Source organism: Argentina silus, assembly GCF_951799395.1.
Source record: "Argentina silus genome assembly, chromosome: 22".
Lineage (NCBI taxonomy): Eukaryota > Metazoa > Chordata > Actinopteri > Argentiniformes > Argentinidae > Argentina > Argentina silus.
This window is the reverse complement of record NC_139676.1, coordinates 5,469,842-5,481,576: the sequence shown is the minus strand read 5'-3', so window position 1 is coordinate 5,481,576 and position 11,735 is coordinate 5,469,842.

Genomic DNA, 11,735 nt, shown 5'->3' with positions numbered 1-11,735 from the left:
AACGAGTTGAACCAGTTCCTGAACAGATTTGACTCGGGGGCTCATTGTCTCCCTCCCCCCAGCTCCACCAAGGTGCTCAAAGTCTCCAGTACCTCTTTAAGATGAGCACTCCAGTACCTCTTTAACCTGAGCCTCAGTCTGGAAAAGGTCCCATCAATGTGGAAAACATCTTGCCTCGTATCGGTACCAAAGAAAAGGAAAGGAAAGACCATGGAAAGACTGGTGGTAGCATACATGAGGCCCCTGGTGAAGACCTTTGACCCCCTGCAGTTTGCCTACAAGGCAGACATTGGTATAGATGACATCATCTACCTGCTACACAGAGCTCACTACCATTTAGATAAGGCTGGCAGTACTGTGAGGGTCATCTTCTTTAAGCTGTTGATGATACAGGTGGACTCCCCCATTGTTTGCTGGATTATGAACTACCTGACCAACATGCCACAGTTTGCATGGCTGCGGGGATGTGTGTTGGACTGGGTGGTGAGCAGCACTGGTGCCCCCCAGGGGACAGTTCTCGCTCCCTTCCTCTTCACCCTCTATACATCGGACTTCAGGCACAACACAGATACTTGCCATCTACAGAAGTTCTCTGACAATTCTGCTATTGTGGGATGTGTCAGTGGAAGCCAGGACACCGAATAGAGAGGACTGGTGGACAGTTTTGTTCAGTGGTGTGAGCAGAACCACCTGCTCCTCAACATTGGCAAGACAAAGGAGATGGTGGTGGACTTTAGGAGGACTAGGGTCCCCCTGTCTCCTGTTTCCATCCAGGGAGAGGACATGGAGGTGGTCCAAAGCTACAAGTACCTAGGGGTGCACCTGACTGGACTGGACTGGTAACACAGATGTTTTGTAGAAGAGGGGCCAGACCCAGCTTTATTTTTCTGAGGAGGCTCAGGTCCTTTGGTCTGTGCAGGACTCTGATGAACATGTTCTACCAGTCAGTGGTGGCCAGCGCAGTGCTGTATGCGGTGGTATGCTGGGGGGGCAGCATCGAGGAAAGTGAGGCCAAGAGGCTGAACAAGCTTATTAGGAAAGCTGGTTCTGTCCTCAGTGTCACCCTGGACACTGTGGAGGAGGTGACCAATAGGAGGATGAGGACCAAACTCCTGGCCACCATGGACAATCCCTCCCATCCCCTACATGACACTGTGGAGAAGAGAAGCTCCTTTAGCAACAGATTACTACAACCATGTTGCACTGAGGATCACTATAGGAGATCTGTTCTGCCTGCCGCAATAAGACTGTACAACTCCTCTTCCGGCTGGCTCGATCGGGGTGATCAGTCAGGCTGGGGGATGTTAAATCACACTGGACTGCTCTTACTGTATATAATGTTTCAGTTTTGTCTATTTTATTTTATTATTCTATTGTCACTTTATTTTTTTGTTGTAACGCCTTAATTTCCCCTCAGGGATCAATAAAGTACCTATCTACCTATGTCTATCTATCTATCTATCTATCTATCTATCTATCTCTCTCTGGCTGTGTGTAGAGCTCTAGTGCCTGCTCTTCTCCTCCTGAGAGAGTGTCAAAAGATCTCCAAATATATGTATATATATTTATAATATCTAAATATTCAAATACACTACATATATTACACAGACAAAACATACATCACATGGCAATGGGAGTGGGAGGATAAGCTGTGTCTTTTAAGCGGTGCTTTGCTTAAGTGGGTGTCAACAGATCACGCCCTGAATGATGAACGAGAGAGCGAATGAAATACATCTAAAGAAGAACAAGACAGCATGGGTGTGTTTCACAACCTCTTTTCTCTCAATGGGTTCTGCTGGCTGGCAGCCAAAACACCCCTTTGACCAGCTAGAGAACAGAGTTGACTTTGATACATGTCCAGGAGATACTATAGTTGAAAAAACAGGATATATATATATATATATATATATATATATATATATATATATATATAATACTAATATATTCTATATATATAAAATTCTGATTCAGACAAATCTGTCAGAAAAGGTTATTATTGTTATTATTATTTCAGGGTGGAGCTTTAGTTTGGAACATATACAACCAACCACACTTAAGTACATAACATTCTTCTTCTTCTTCATCTCTCTGCAAGCGTAGACTGGTTTCAACACGGGTCATTAGCTAAAGAATGTCAAAAGCAACCATAATAAGACCATAATACCCGTGCAGTTGTGCCTAGCCAGCCAAATCATATAACTGACTTTACGAGTATCGCTTCTCTACATGGCTTCATACCTACAACAGTGAGTGTGTGTGTGTGTGTGCGTGCATGTGCATGTGCATGTGTGTGTGAGTGTGTGCATGTGCTCGTATATACGTATGAGTTTGTGTGTGTTATTACTCTCAGAGCTGTGTGTGTGTGCGTGCGTGCGTGCGTTTGTGCATTTGCGTGTGCGTGCGCGTGTGCACGTGTGTGTGTGTGTGTGTGTGTGTGCACGTGAGTTAGTGAGAGTGAGAGACTCAAGACCCAGAGCTTATGTTGATTCAGTCTGAATGCAGCACCCAGAATGGCCCGTAATATATTTGATTTATAGGCCCTGATGGGAATTCCTTTACGGGAAAGTCGGGGTAGATGAAAAAGGATGTGTTTCTCAATAGGAGTTTCGGAACGATAAGAAAGGGGGGAGCAATAGAGAGAGAGAGAGAGAGAGAGATAGCGATCTGAACGGCAGGAGGACTGGGGATCATTGTTATTCTCAGGAGCGAGGGATGAAAGAAAGTCTGGGGCCATTAATATTATGCAACAGTCTGATGTGAAGGCAGCCAAATTCCAGATAGAATGTATCTAGCTGGCTTGTGTCCACATCTCCACTTGGAATCCACTATTGGATGTTTCCCCTCATATCATTTCACAGGCAACTGCCTTGTTTTCGTCTTTCCATTCATTGCATTTCAATATTTCTAATTAATTGGCTTGCTTTCATATGCTATGCGTCAGGGGAGGCTGGTGGAGGTAGAACCTCCCTTGCTATATGTTCAAAGCTTGGGCAAACCGCTCTGCACTTAGTTGAAAATCGACCAAGTCCCAGCGATACCCTTGGCTATAGCTTTCAAAGGGCACGTACACAATCACACTTCACATTATAAAGCCCTTGCCATAAATCACAACTTTCACAAAACCCATGTTTCTAAATGGCATTTTCTACCACCCCATTGACATCAGATATCAACATACTTTTTCTGTGAAACTTTCTTTCGCTAGAAGGTGTTTGTTCAGTGACACACTCTTCAGGCGGGGTTGTTGTTCCAAGAATAGCTAATGTCGTGTCACAGAAATAACACACACCACACCTGTCAGGGGAGGCTGGTGGAGGTAGAAATCGGAGGATGTGCTCATTATAATGCTTGGAACAGAATGGGGAATGGTATCCAACATGTGTGTTTGATACCATTGATACCATTCCCCGTTCCGTTCCATGCATTACAATGAGCCGATTTCTACCTCCACCAGCCTTCACTCCCGACTGTGTTTTCCCTTTGAGGCTTTGAGTTTTTTGACTTGCCAAAACCTTTTCAACTGGAAGAGGAAAAAACAGCTCTTTTCAACATCTTTACCTACCAACAGCAATGCCAACACTTTGAAAAAAAGTCTAAACTTATTTTCTGTGTACTGAATAGGAATGCGGGAAAACATTTGAAAGCTAGAGGATCGCCTCAAACTACACTCAAGGACTGGGAAATAATTTACACATGCCCGAGCGGAGCTAGCGGAGAATGCTACGCTTGTTGTGTTTCTTAATGACTCTGTCCTTTGGGTGTGTGTTAGCTCTGTTTTAATGACAAGCAGTAACAATCCACCACACATCTCCATGCAGGATTGGCATTGCATAACACGCGATTTTTTTTATGTTCCCAAACTCAGACACAACTACTAGTGTGCATAGTAAGTAACCAGACGAAGGGATATGTTTTAACGGTGCAAATGCAGACACTAGCGGGGGCGCTGGTGGTGGTGCTTAGGGGGTGTGCCTGAAATATTAGTGCTATTTTCAAGGCCAGATTTTTCAATGCACATGATGGCACTTGACCGGCTTATTATTGTCATCAACACGCCTATACGTACCACTACTCCACCCAGGTGAGCTCAGACGAGACAGCGCTATAGCGATTCAGCGCAGTGGTATATTCACCTGTTACGCCTACACAAATTGCCAATGTGCCTGCGTTTGGACTTGCATCTGTTTTGCGCCGGCTAAAAGAACACGCACGCACGCACACGCACACAGTTTCAGTAGTCACCTTCCTTTCTAAATTCCTGCCGACATTCCGCCTTTCAAGTTAATACACTGGCATTGACATATGTCCCACTATTTTGTATGAGGGAGGAAACAATGCAAAACAATAACACAATATCCTTGAAAAGATTTTTGAGGGCAAGCTGACATAATGAATTCCTTTCAAAACTACTGTGTGACTGTGTGACTGTGTGTGTGTGTGTGTTTGTGTGTTTTCGTGTGTGTGTGTGTGTGTGACCCTGTGTGTGTGTGTGTGTGTGTGTGTGTGTGTGTGTGTGTGTGTGTGTTAAAAAACAAAATGTAGCTCCTGCATCTCTCCAAATCCTTCACATAATTCCCTGTTTAGTCTGTCTTGTTTATCTCTTGTCCTCAAGATAAATGGGGAGGGGGTTGTGTTTTGTTGTGAAGCATATTTCATCTCAGAATACCTCGAAATGTTAAGCTGTTTATTATGTGAGAATGATCAATAATGAGTGATGCTATAATTAAGGACTAATACTCGCTCGCGATGCCATTGAATATAAAGTACCCTGTACTCAGAAAGCCTCTTAATCAAATATGTGTACATGGAGAGTTCTGGATTGTTTCATTAATCTTCATTTCAAGGAATACTTATAATCTACCCTTTTCACTATAAACACTTTTCTCTCTGCTCAAAGTGATTTGTGTAGCTATACAGCTGTACGTTTGCAACACAAAAAGCTATTCAAATACTGTATTTGGCCCATTTCAGGAATTTGAGAAATCTCATTATAGTGCAGATAGATATTTAAGTTATAGGTCAAAGTTGCATTACTACAGTTCAGTTTGGAACACTCATGTCTTAGCTTAGCCATTTATTGAATATAAAATGGTTATACAATTAGACTTGGCATATTTGGATGGCTCCGGTCTTTTATTCCTATGCAAATCAGAGACAGACAAAAAATATATTAATTCCAAAATTACAACTATTATCCGTGAATTAAGATGGACTCAATTCAACTTATTGAGTGATTTGTTGATGACATTTTAGCTAATTTTAAGAGTGTCATAGCAAATGGTCTGAATACTTACGTACATGCGGTATTTCAATTTCAATACATTTACTGAATCAATTTCTAAAAACTCGTTTTCGCTTTGTCATTCTGGGGTATTGTGTGTGGAGTGATGGCAAATTCTAAATTTTAAATTGAGTCTATAACACAACAAAATGTGGAAAAAGTGAACGGGTCTGGATACTTTCCGAAGCCACTGTATCATGGCAGGTAGCCCATATGTCTAGCAACCCCGATAGAGACAGACAGAGCAGAACCAAAGCAGGTGGAGGCTGGGGGTGGGGGTGGGGGTGGGGGTGGGAACAAAAACAATAGCAACACTCCCATAGCCCAGTAGCTACCAACAGTACCAGCAACAATACTGTAGGCTACACAGAGGTGTGTAGACTGACCACTTCAATAGGCCGCCATATCACCATGTAACATGTGATTGTGTTGGGCGTAAACAGCTGATCTGTCACCTGACAGACAGCTAGCACTGACTCAGAGGGTCCTGCCTGAACGAAGTTCGCTCCGCTGAGCTTCCTGGACCCATGCTAGACCTGTTTAGGATTACCTCAGAAAATTCAGATTGTTTGTTTCATTCGTGGGTGTGGGGAGTGCAAACCTGAAGACGTGTAAATGAAACCCTCAGACGACCCCCCCCCCACACACCCTCCCCCTCCGCTAACAAAGTAAACACGGTGACTAGTGATTAGTGTAGAGAGGGAGGGAGGGAGGGAGGGAGGGATCCATTGTTTACATCCGCTTGTTCCAGACACACCTGCGTTCCCCTTCCTTCCTGCACCGCGGTTCCCACCACACCCCCTCCTGCACCAGGGGAGGCTGGTGGAGGTAGACATCGGAGGACGGGCTCATTATAATGTATGGAAGGGAATCAAGAATAGGGACAGGCTCATTGTAACGCATGGAAAGGAATAAAAAATGGTCCGTTCCTTCTTCCGTTCCATGCACTACAATGAGCCCGTCCTCCGATGTCTACCTCCACCAGCCTCCCCTGCAACGTGCATTAAAGAAGAGGTTGGAGAAAGGAGTTGGTTGCCTCCAATACATTTCAGGGTCTCAGGAGAACAGCCTTGGAGAAGCAAAAAACTACTGTTCCTTCGACCACTGTGACTTTTCGACGGAAGGCGGACCTTTGTCAGGTCAGTTGGTCACAGGTGTGTGCTTTTTTCCAAGGTTGTCCTGAGATCCTGAAAGCTTGAGAACATCCCTGGATGACAACCTTGGAGAAGCACAGGTCAATTAGAAAGGTAAGACGGTCGAAAAGAAAAGAAGAACCCTGACCACACCGATGCTCCTTTCATGGTTAGTTGTGACAACATTTGGATCCGAGGTCAGGGGTTCTCGTCAGGACATTTCTAGACGTCAGGACAACCTTGGCTTTGCTGTATGGCATTTTATGTTGAGTTACAGCTGCTACTCTTCTGGTCTTCTGTGGCTCAGTTGGTAGAGCATGGCGCTAACAACGCTTAGGTTGTGGGTTTGATTCCTACTGGGACCATCTATACTGAAATGTATGCAGTCACTGCAATGTAAGTCGCTTTGGATAAAAGCATCAGCTAAATGGCATATATTATTATCTTCTGGATACATTGCATTGCCTGTCTCTAGTGACTTCCTTATGGTTACTTCTCCCGATCTCTAACACACAAATACACACACGCATGCATGCGCACGCACACACGCACACACACATACACATACACACGCACGCATACACAGACAGACAAGTGTGCACACACACACACAGACAAGTGAGTGCACACACACGCAGACACACGTACACGCACACACACACAGAGACAAGCACGCACACGCACACGCACACACACACACGTAAACACAACGGTTGATTAGCCTACATATTCTCTTGTCTTGGAAATTATGCCTCGACTTTGTCACTGGCAAATATTCAGTTGATGGAGAAAAAAAACGTTCTCCCATTTTGTCACGCACATTTGCCAGCTACAAAAAAACACATTGTCACATTAATTATTTTCAGATGCTAAAAACATGTCCCCAATCTCTCCAATTATCTCAGACACTCAGGGGAAAGTGTTCATGTACTTACAGTCGTCCTCCGCGCTGCTGTGGGCCTCCACAGAACGCCTCGTCAGCCTCATTACAAATAAAAACATTCATTAAACAGGAGACGCGAGTCATTTAGAACACCATCAGTTACCAACTGCATTAAGACCTTTGGCTTTCTCACTAAGTGCTTATCTGGCTTGCAGTGGAGTGCCTGGAGTTTAAAGGGTGTGGGTGTGTGTGTGTGTGCGTGTGTGTGGGTGTGTGGGTGTGTGTATGTGTGTGTGTTTGTGTATGTGTGTGTGTTTGTGTATGTGTGTGTGTGTGTGTGTGTGTGTATGTGTATGTGTGTGTGTTTGTGTGTGTGTGTGTGTGTGTGTGCGCGTGTGTGTGTGCGCGTGTATGTGTATCTGTGTGTGTTTGTGTATGTGTATGTGTATGTGTGTTTGTGTATGTGTGTGTGTGTGTGTGTGTGTGTGTGTGTGATGAACAGTGATGGAAGATTCAGAGGAGGAGGTGATGTGTTGAGGTTCAGTGAGAAGGAGAGATGGTCTCTCTGTCGCTCAGAAGGCTACTGGAGCATGCAAGCCAACAAGCCAACTATCTCATGCCTCTGTGTGTGTGTGTGTGTGTGTGTGTGTGTGTGTGTGTGTATGTGTGTGTGTATGTGTGCGTGCGTGTGAGTGTGTGTGTGTGTGTGTGTGTGTCTGTGTGTGTGTGTGTCTGTATGCGTGTGTGTGTGTGTGTGTATGTGTGCGTGCGTGTGAGTGTGTGTGTGTGCTTAGCAGTAGAGCATAGCAAGGCAAGCATCCACCTGTCTCATACCTTTCATCATCGTTAGGCCATATCTGTGTATCATCAACCAATGGCACGTCTCTCTGACTATCTGCCTGTGTGTGTGTGTGTGTGTGTGTGTGTGTGTGTGTGTGTGTGTGTCTTGCCAGATCTGTGAATCTCAGCACCTCAAGACAAACAGCTCTGCCTGTGTGTGTGTGTGTGTGTGTGTATGTGTGTGTGTGTGTGTGTGTGAGTGTGTGTGTGTGTGTGTGTGAGAGTGTGAGTGTGTGTGTGTGTGTGTGTGAGTGTGTACCTCTGACTAATGCCATGCAACACAGAGCTGACAGCCAGGTTACAGCCATGAGCGGTGTGCGTATCTGGTAGGTCTGATGATTGTATAGTATCAGTGTCATGTTATGATAAGAGATCATTTGAATTCTTTTTCAAAGCATGCACATGCAAAGCCTATCGTTTCATATATGAAAGTAAATCATACAGCATATACTGACAGTAGCAGTGGAGGCTGGTGGAGGTAGAAATCGGAGGACAGGCTCATTGTAATGCATGGAAAGGAATGAGGAATGCCATTTATATATATATAATATAAGCCATTTAGTTTTATCTTTTTTTTTTTATCCAAAGCGACTTACATTGCAGTGAGTGCATACATTTCTCAGTATAGATGGTCCCAGCGGGAATCAAACCCACAACCTAAGCGTTGTTAGCGCCACGCTCTACCAGCTGAGCCACAGAGGACCACGGTATCAAACACACATGGTATCAAACACATTCCATTAGATGCATTACAATGAGCCGTCCTCTGATTTCTACCTCCACCAGCCTCCCCTGGTAGGCAGTCATGCGCTATACTAATATAATCCCATTCGGTTTGTGTCCCATAAGAAATGTAGGCTGACACACTTGATAAACATGGTAGATTGAAACTGTGCTATACGTGATTCTGTGTCCTGTAATACTGTCTGAAGCTAAGAGCTATGACAGACAGACAACAACGTGCATATTCAAATGTCTCCGTTGTATTCAAATGTCTCTGTGTGTGTGTGTGTGTGTGTGTGTGTGCGTGTGTAACCCAATGCCAGAGTGAGTATTCTTTGTCAATTAACTGTGATGGTGGTCCAGGCTGATAACACTTGACACACACACACACGCGCACATACACACACACACACACACACACACACACACTGAAAAATTCAACAATGACAGACATGAAAGTACCGGTCCTGTGAGTATTGTGCAGCAGGAGATGCCCTTAAAAGCCTTTCTCTCTCAGGCAGAGCTCACAATGAGGCTTTCTACATTTCCAATGTGGAGTCACTTTGTAGTTCCTCCAGTGCTTCTCTTGCCAATTAGCTGACAGTTGTTTTTATTATTCTTTTTCAAAAGATGATCCTCAAAAGCAGAAACCAAAAAAAAAAAAGAAGAAGCCTATTCTGCCTATCAGGCTGCAGTCTGCCGGCCCGGTCGCGTCAATCCTCAGGAGATCCATGTGAACGACCCGCTGATCAAAAGCTTTAAATGACACAATGTTTACAGTGTACGGGGGGCTTCGGCTCACATTTTTGGGTGGGAAATATGTCAAATTTAGACTGCAGAATTTCATGAACAATTGATTTTGTTTGTCAGCCGTGCGTGTTCATGTGCTGTTCCGAGTGTTGATAATTGGCCGTGGGGGGGAAACAATGCTGTCACAGACACAGTACTGGTCACCAGGAGAAGCCCCTCGCCTGTGGAGGGAGGGAGGGGGGGAGGGAGGAGGGGAGGACAGGGGGGGGGGAGGGGAGGGGGGAGGAAAGGGTAGCCAGGGAAAGAGAGAGGAAGGGGAAAGGACTGGGAGAGAGAGAGAGAGAGGAAGGGGGGAGGAAAGGGTAGCCAGGGAAAGAGAGAGGAAGGGGAAAGGACTGGGAGAGAGAGAGAGAGAGAGGAAGGGGGGAAGGATGGGAAAAGAGAGGGAGGAGAAGATGGGGGGATGATACATCAAGCAGTGGAAGACTATACTAGACTATACTATGGCATCTAAAAGCAAAAGAATTGGGGTTTATTCCACTTACAGTACATGCAAATAAAACAAATCTACATAAAAGTCAGTGAACAACATGTAAACAAACATTTAGACAACACATATCGAAAGGAAATCATTAAAATATGTCACTCGTTTTAATATTAATCGCTTCAAATGGCTTTCGATAAGGGCTGTTTTGCCAGCCTTGCCTGGCTGGCTTTACGTTTCTATTGGTTACTGTAACATGGAAGTGGCTTACATACCAAAGAGGAAACTCACTGTTAGTTCCTCTCCCACATTTCTCCACTTCGTTTCCCCTCCATTTCGTACACGGAGGAAGTTTACCCTTTACTTTCACACACTGCTTGAATGGTTGCTGACCTTAACCAAATAAAAAAACACATGAAATCTCTTGAGGGGAGAAAGAAAAGACAATTTAGCTGACGAGTGAACTCAGTTCTGTTGCTAATACACTTAGGAGGAATAACACAATAACGGAAAAAAGTGTCACAGTTTGGTAATTTTGAAGTAAAAAACAACAACAAAAAAAACTGATCTGGAGTTTGCTGAAAACTTCCTCGCGCTAAGAAACTATTTTACGTCTACTACCCATGCATTTGATTATGAAGTGTATCTTAGTGCTACGAATGTTTTAGGAAACTCACCCGTGAAAGTCACAATTACAACACGTTCACCTCACGTCAACCAATCAGTCTAAACCTTGGACACATTCTCAACCAATCAGTCTAAACCATGGAAACATTCTCAACCAATCAATCTAAACCTTGGAAACATTCTCATTGTCAGTTTGCAGGTATAAGTAACACGGCCAGCACTCTCAAATACAGAAAAATAAATCATAAATAACTAAATGAATATCAGCATTCACTGTGGGCGCTTATCGACATCAAGCTTTCATGAGTGCAGTGTTAGGCTACAGGTATATCAGGGGAGGCTGGTGAAGGTAGAAACGTGTGTTTGATACCATTCCTCATTCAGGTGTATCCCCCAACAGGCAAAAACAAATACCTAAATATCTGTATAGTAAACATTAGCTTAGCTAGACAGGTGTTTGCATGAGAATAAACCAGTTTGTAGTTGTGTGACTCCTGGAGCCCTGAGGAAGGTAAAGCCAGAGGGCTGTAAATAAGAATCTATGGGACCTTGTCAAAACAAAAATCTAGTCCAGAGGGGTAATCCTCTCAATTTGTAATAGATCCGGCAGTGGAGGCTGGTAGACATTGGAGGACGGGCTCATTTTCATGCATGGAATGGAATGAGGAACGGTATCAAACACGTGTGTTTGAAGACTGGATATGAGGGGAGGGCTGACAACATTCCTCATTCCATTCCGTGCATTACAATGAGCCCGTCTTCCGATGTCTACCTCCACCAGCCTCCCCTGATCTCCGGTCCTCAATGTCCATCAGTTCAGCAGCGTTGCTACTGCTTTGCCGTTGCTTGAATGATAACTGTAATTAGGGATTACAAATCGGTGTCGGTCGGGAACGCACCCTGAGCTACAGGACGATTGAATTAGACCGTCGATCATTTCATATGAGATGTTTTTAGATCTTTTTTTGGATATATATCTAATATTGATCGCTAATACCGTCGCTATCTGCTTAA